Source organism: Homalodisca vitripennis, chromosome 7 (genome assembly GCF_021130785.1).
Source record: "Homalodisca vitripennis isolate AUS2020 chromosome 7, UT_GWSS_2.1, whole genome shotgun sequence".
Taxonomy (NCBI): Eukaryota; Metazoa; Arthropoda; class Insecta; order Hemiptera; family Cicadellidae; genus Homalodisca; species Homalodisca vitripennis.
Genome location: NC_060213.1, coordinates 135,166,185 through 135,172,634, shown reverse-complemented (window position 1 = coordinate 135,172,634; position 6,450 = coordinate 135,166,185).

Here is a 6,450-nt window from a genome sequence, read left to right as displayed (position 1 = left end):
CTGGATTCTTGCGTGATCAAATCCAAACTGGTTTGGGATTGCTATCAGGCTGTTTCCTCCCTTGCCAGAATCAACAATGTAACCGTTTGTTGGGTTCCTGGTCATAAGGGGATTGATTCTTGGGAACGAAAGAGCTGATGCCCTGGCCAACCAGGGCTCAGCGACAATTATGACGGGCCCTCAACCGTTCTGCGGTGTTCCAAGGTGTGAATCCTCTAGGGTTGTCTCGAAATGGATTCGCGCGGAGCATGAGAGAAGGTGGAGGTTGCATCCGGGTTTGAGGGTTTGAGAGTGAGTAGAATGGTATTACAGTCACCTTCCTCCAAACATTCTCTGGAATGTCAGGCTTCGGACATTCTCTCATTAAACAGATCAATGTCTTCCAAGGTCATTGGTCTCATTACGGGACATGGTCACCTGAGGAAGCATCTTCACAGAGTCGGCATCCTTCAGGAGGATCCGCTCTGTGGAAGGTGTAATGAGCAGGAGGAGACTGCTGAGCACCTGCTCTTTGATTGCCCTGCAATAGCAAGAGAGCGGTATGCCATCTTTGGTAGTTCGGACAGGGGTGGTGAATTTTCCCAGGAGGACTTGATAGGTTGTTTTCGGCGGTTTGTTGAACTGCTGAAGTTGTAGACTGGTGGGCCTCATGGTGTGTTTCCGGGGTGCGCACAAAGCCCTTGAGGCTTAAGTGCATGGCAGTAGGCCGCCCCAAGGGAAAAAAAGGTAAGTCAAAATTCCGGGATAAAAGCCACAGAAAATTTATTTAGGAGCTCCACGTTACTCTCAGAGATCTATCTTGTCATAGAGAACTCTTAGAAGCTGCAAAAACTGCCTATTACACATTACAGATATGGACTGGTTGTCTGGGGCAGCTCTGCTGGAAACCTTAACAGAGTACTCATTTTACAAAAGAAAGCAGTTAGGACTCTAGCTGGACTGGAACCACTTCAAAGCTGCCGACAAGCCTTCCAGTCTCTGGGTATACTAACAGTAACGGCTCTCTACATACAGTAGAGTCCCGTTAATCCGACCTAATTGGGACCGAGCCCTATTCGGATTATGTGATTGTTCGGATTAGCCAGAATTACAGAAAAATACGGTTTTAAACTTGAGAATGGGTCTATTTTGTTATAGAATTATCAAAATTTTTATTAAAACATGTTTTCTGACTGCATTGTATTTCTTGACAAATAAACGTGTTTGCGAATACTAAGCACATTTACCGTATTTACTGTGACAGTTCTATTGTTAAGCAATGTGAGCGTACTGGATATTGTACGGGTCCACGCGTTCAGTAGTTGTACGAAACTAGGCTTCATCCAATAGACTCTCTTTAATGCAACAGAAGACAATAACTGAATTTATGTCTTTTAACAATTAATATTGTACTCAATAATAATATCAGTACTGTACGTCCAATTTTTGTTTGATTTCACTTCTTAATACAGTAATTTAACTCATACTTAACCTATAAGTTTCAATTTGGTACTGTATTTAACTTCATTATTATTTATGTACTGTACCGTACACAATTTGTCTTAATAAAATACTGTATGTATATTTAATTATAGTTTTCTTTGTATATGTACGAAATGATGCACCCATTTTCATTTTTTATGTAATTAGTTCCTATAACTGTTCATTATTGTTTTAAATAATTCCTCCTGGACCTGTTCGGATTAACCGACGTTCGGATTACACGTGTTCGGATTAGCGGGACTCCACTGTATTTGAAACAATCATACATGTTGACAGACTAAACCTCCAGACCAACAGTGACGTCCACACCTACCATACCCGTAATGCTTCCAGATACATATTGCCTCAACACCGCACTGCTCTTTTAGGTAAAAAAAAACATCATACATTGGTAGAAAACTCAAAAATATGCTCCCAGAAAACATCAGAAACCTATCAGGAAATCGACTCAAGAAAGGACTTCAAGACTACCTAGTGAAAAGACCAATATACACCCTTGAAGAGTTCCTGACAACGCCAAGCTGAGAAAGAACTCCACTAATATTAAATGACATAAAATATATTCACATTTTTTATTTGTGTAATTACATGCTCTCTTTGAATTTTTATGACACTATTACTGTACTTCGTGTTCATGAAATAAAGGGGGGGAAGACGAAAATATACCGTTAATGAATACGTTACGTTAACATTCATTTCGATAATTGGCAATAATAGCCATATAATGCCAGTACTTGCTCGTTATTTTTAAAACTTAGATGTACATATCAGTGCTTTCCTCGGATTGTTATTTTCGTATAGCGAGCAGGTGTGGTGCAAATATTTCACTTTACTTCTTTATACAAGCAGGCTTAGAGTTTACTTATATATCTATGGCACCTTTGTCAATTGTACTAATAAGTCATAAACATTAAATAGAGGTAGAATATATTTATTTCCTCGAAATGCAATAAATATTTACAAGAGATTCATTTTTACAAAAACAAATTAAAACTAAAACGCAAATTTCTTGTTGCCAGGTTTGTTTTAGGCTACATAAGCCTTATTTAAAAAAAAAAAAACTTAAATGACATGCCAGAGTAATAACTAAATGAAAGAAATTTTGCAATAATTTGCAATTTGTCTGCGCCTTCTAAAGTTGGTTAACAAGCTAAGAAACTCTCGAAAGTTAAAAGCCAGTGAGCAAGTTCTTAGTCAGCGGTAGGTGAGTCTGTGTTTGAATCAAATTTACAAGGTTTCAACTAGTTTTCCATCTTGTGAGTAGTTTAGTATCGTTAGTAAAATTAAAACCTGAATATCCTTTACTTAAGGTTTTTAAGGAAACAACAAGATTTATAATCAAGAGACAAAAGACACATGAAGACAATCAAAGAGTAATAATACAAAATTTAAGTGTTCAAATAGTAACACAGTTGCCAGCAACTTATCTTCCATCAAATTCCAGTCCTTTTTGATACAGCTGGAACCTACATGTTTCGACACAATAATGCCATCGTCAGGATTGCAGATAAAATTACATAATCAAAACAAGGACACATGAAAAACTACACAAACATACACACCACAATCATACTTATTAAAATACTGGCAGAAGTTTTAACAAATAACCGGGCACACGAACATGCTGACAGAAACTCTGGAACTGGACTGATATTACCTAACCTCAATCCTATTCCGACGTCAATATTGTCGTCAGCTGATATTGTTCTGGACCAGTGTAAGATTGTATTGAAGATGCTGCGTGAACTAAAATAGAGCTTTTTGTTTAATACGTAATCATCATGGTGTCTCCTTACACCATGGTAATCATTACATTGTTCTACAGATTCCAGCATCATCATTACTTGTTCCTGCACTCATGTTTGTCCATAAGATTTCTGGTCCTATTTGTTGTCCTGAATGATCAAGTCCACTCCACGTTCCATAGGTCCTTTTACTTAAAAAAATAAGATTTTCCGATTGTTAACTTACGTAAATCACATCAGCTACGTCCATGAATAAACGCAGTAGATTCGTGCTGATAAGAATAAGAATAAGAATAAGAATTCGTTTATTGTCATAGAGCTTACACGAGCATCGACACAAGTCATGTAATAAAATATAAAAATTAGCATAAGTCCAGACAAGGAAAATTCAGTACCCAAAATATGAAGTTGCCAAAACAGTCACGCCACAATTTAAATTATTTTAAAATATAAATAAATAAATAACAAATTAAAACAGGTATGTAACAAATAAACAAACAACAAATAACAACAACAAGTAAAACACAGCCTCAGAAATTACAACAACAGAATTATATAACATTGATAAATTTTTTAATATAGTTTGTATAAATAAAAAACCATGACATTAACATTTAAAATCTAATCATTAAAACTAAATAAGTTTATGTCTAGAAAACTAACAGTTCTACAGTCAAAAAATTCTTTCAATGAATAAAATGGATTGACTAAAAGCCAGGAATACAATTTTTGTTTAAATTCATTAAAACTATATTTCAAGATAAGTGGTCTTAAACAGTTGTATACTTTCAAAGCAACAACTGTGTGACTATTAATAGTTTTGTTTAGTCTATAAAATTCTATGGATACACTTTCTTTATTTCTGGTGTTATACATATGTCTGTCTCTGTATGTCTTCAGAGGTTCAGGATGTTTGAGTATGTAGAGCACAATATCAAATATATATAAGTTAAATATTGTTTGAATTTTATTTGCAATAAAAATTGGTTTACAGTGAGGCTAATGGTTGACAACGTGCAATAATTCTAATGGCTTTTTTTTGTATAGTAAAAATTTCTGATATCCTACTGCAGTTTCCCCATAGAATAAGGCCATATCTGAGCACTGATTGAAAGAAAGCAAAATATGCCGTTCTGAGGTAATCAGTGTGCACACAACACGTGAGACGTCTTAAGAGGTAAACAATCCTGGAGAGCTTAGCTGATAGGTGATCAATGTGGGATCCCCATGTTAAATGATCATCCACACAAACACCCAACAACTTCACATTATCCAACAATTCAATATCAGAATAAATATTGTAATTTACTTGTCTGAGGCTAAAAAACTATATGCTGTGTCTTGTTTTCATTCAACAAAAATCCATTGGAGTTAAACCACAATGATGCTTGTTGAATGGATTCCATTGAAATTTGTTTCAATTCATTCAGATCATTACTACTACTTTAAAATGGTTGTGTCGTCTGCATATAATATAGTTTTAGAATTGACTGAGAAAGGTAAGTCATTGATAGCTACCAAAAACAAAAGTGGTCCGAGAACAGAGCCCTGAGGAACTCCATACTCAACCAAGAGCTCTCCTGACCACCTTCCCCTCGGCAAATACTTTCTGTCTACGATTACTTAAGTATGATTCAAAAAAACTAACAACATTCTCACTTAAACCATAATATTTCAATTTCATAAGGATGTCACCGTGATTTACACAATCAAAACGCCCTGCTCAAGTCACAGAGAGTGGCCTGAGCAAAGTCTTTGTTTTCCAAAAGCATTTAGCACAAATTTAACAAGGCTGTCTATTGCATCAAAGGTGCTTTTTCCTGACCTAAAGCCAAATTGTGACATACTCAAGAAGCCATTACTTTCCAAAAAAATGCTAATTTGATCGTATACCAAAATTTCAAATAATTTTGATAGTATTGGTATAACAGATACTGGGCGGTAACTATTTGGCTCGTTCTTGGCCCCTTCTTATAAATAGGACAAATACGAGCTATTTTAAGTTTATTTGGGAAAACTCCCTCAAGTAGGCAGAGGTTTCAAACAGTTATGAAAAAGGTTCGGCTAAAGTTGTTATCACCTGTTTTATAAGAAAATTTGACATATCATATATATCACAGCTATTGGAGTTACTCAGAACGCTTGGCAGCATTTATTATGTCATTGGGAGATATATGTTTCCAAGTAAATGAGAAAGATGGAATTAAATGTTTCCGAACAAGATCTTGAGTACTCGGAGCAATGTTTTTGACATATTTATTTTTTGTTTAATATTTTTCACGGAATTTATAAAGAAATCATTAAAGTCATCAGGAGGTATAACCCACTTGTTACTTTACTATACTACCATTTTCTATGTTATTATTTATTATTCTCCATGCTGCCTTACACTTATTATTACTGGACTCTATAAGTTCAGAATTGTACAACATTTTTGGCATCTACTATTGCTTGTCTATATTCTCTTTGTAAGGTCTTAATATGTTGCTGAAGCTCATTGCTGGTAGTATCTCCATTCAGTGATTTTAAAAAGAAAAAAGTCTATCCCTCATGGAAGATAATTCATTGTTGAACCACTTATTTTTTATCTGTGCATAAATTTTTTCTAAACTTAACCATTTTAATTTTTTGAAGAAATTTGATATTATTAACTAAAATAGAAAATATTACTTCAAATACTAACTCTGCATTGTATTTACCTGAAATACAATGAGTGATCAGGCTCAGCCATCATATGAAGCCAATCTAATGGCTAATTCATTGATTGCAGTTTTTTGGAAAAGAGACTGTTTTATAGTTGGAGTCAAATTTAAACAGCTACAGTGTCCTGATATTTGTCATAAATTTTATTTGTCAGATTAATTAAAATTGCATCATGGTCTGAGAAAATAAAAGGAACTACATTACACGACTAAAACATATTTTCTATGACAGTTAACAAAAACATTATCTAAGCAGTTATGACCTCGTGTAGAGTTGTTGTTCAAGTGGATAAAAATTATGTTGTCGAAGGATGTTAAGCATACCTTTGACAGATTTTTTATTTGTATTTACATCAAAATTAATATTTATGTCCCCACCGACTATGACAGTATAGTTTGGCCACTTAGATGTATAAGAAAGCAAATTTTCCCAGGGTTTCAAGAAAAATATTGTAATCGCCTGCTGTGGAGTGGTATAAAGATATTATTAAAACTTTCAATTCATCTATAAAAACTGCACA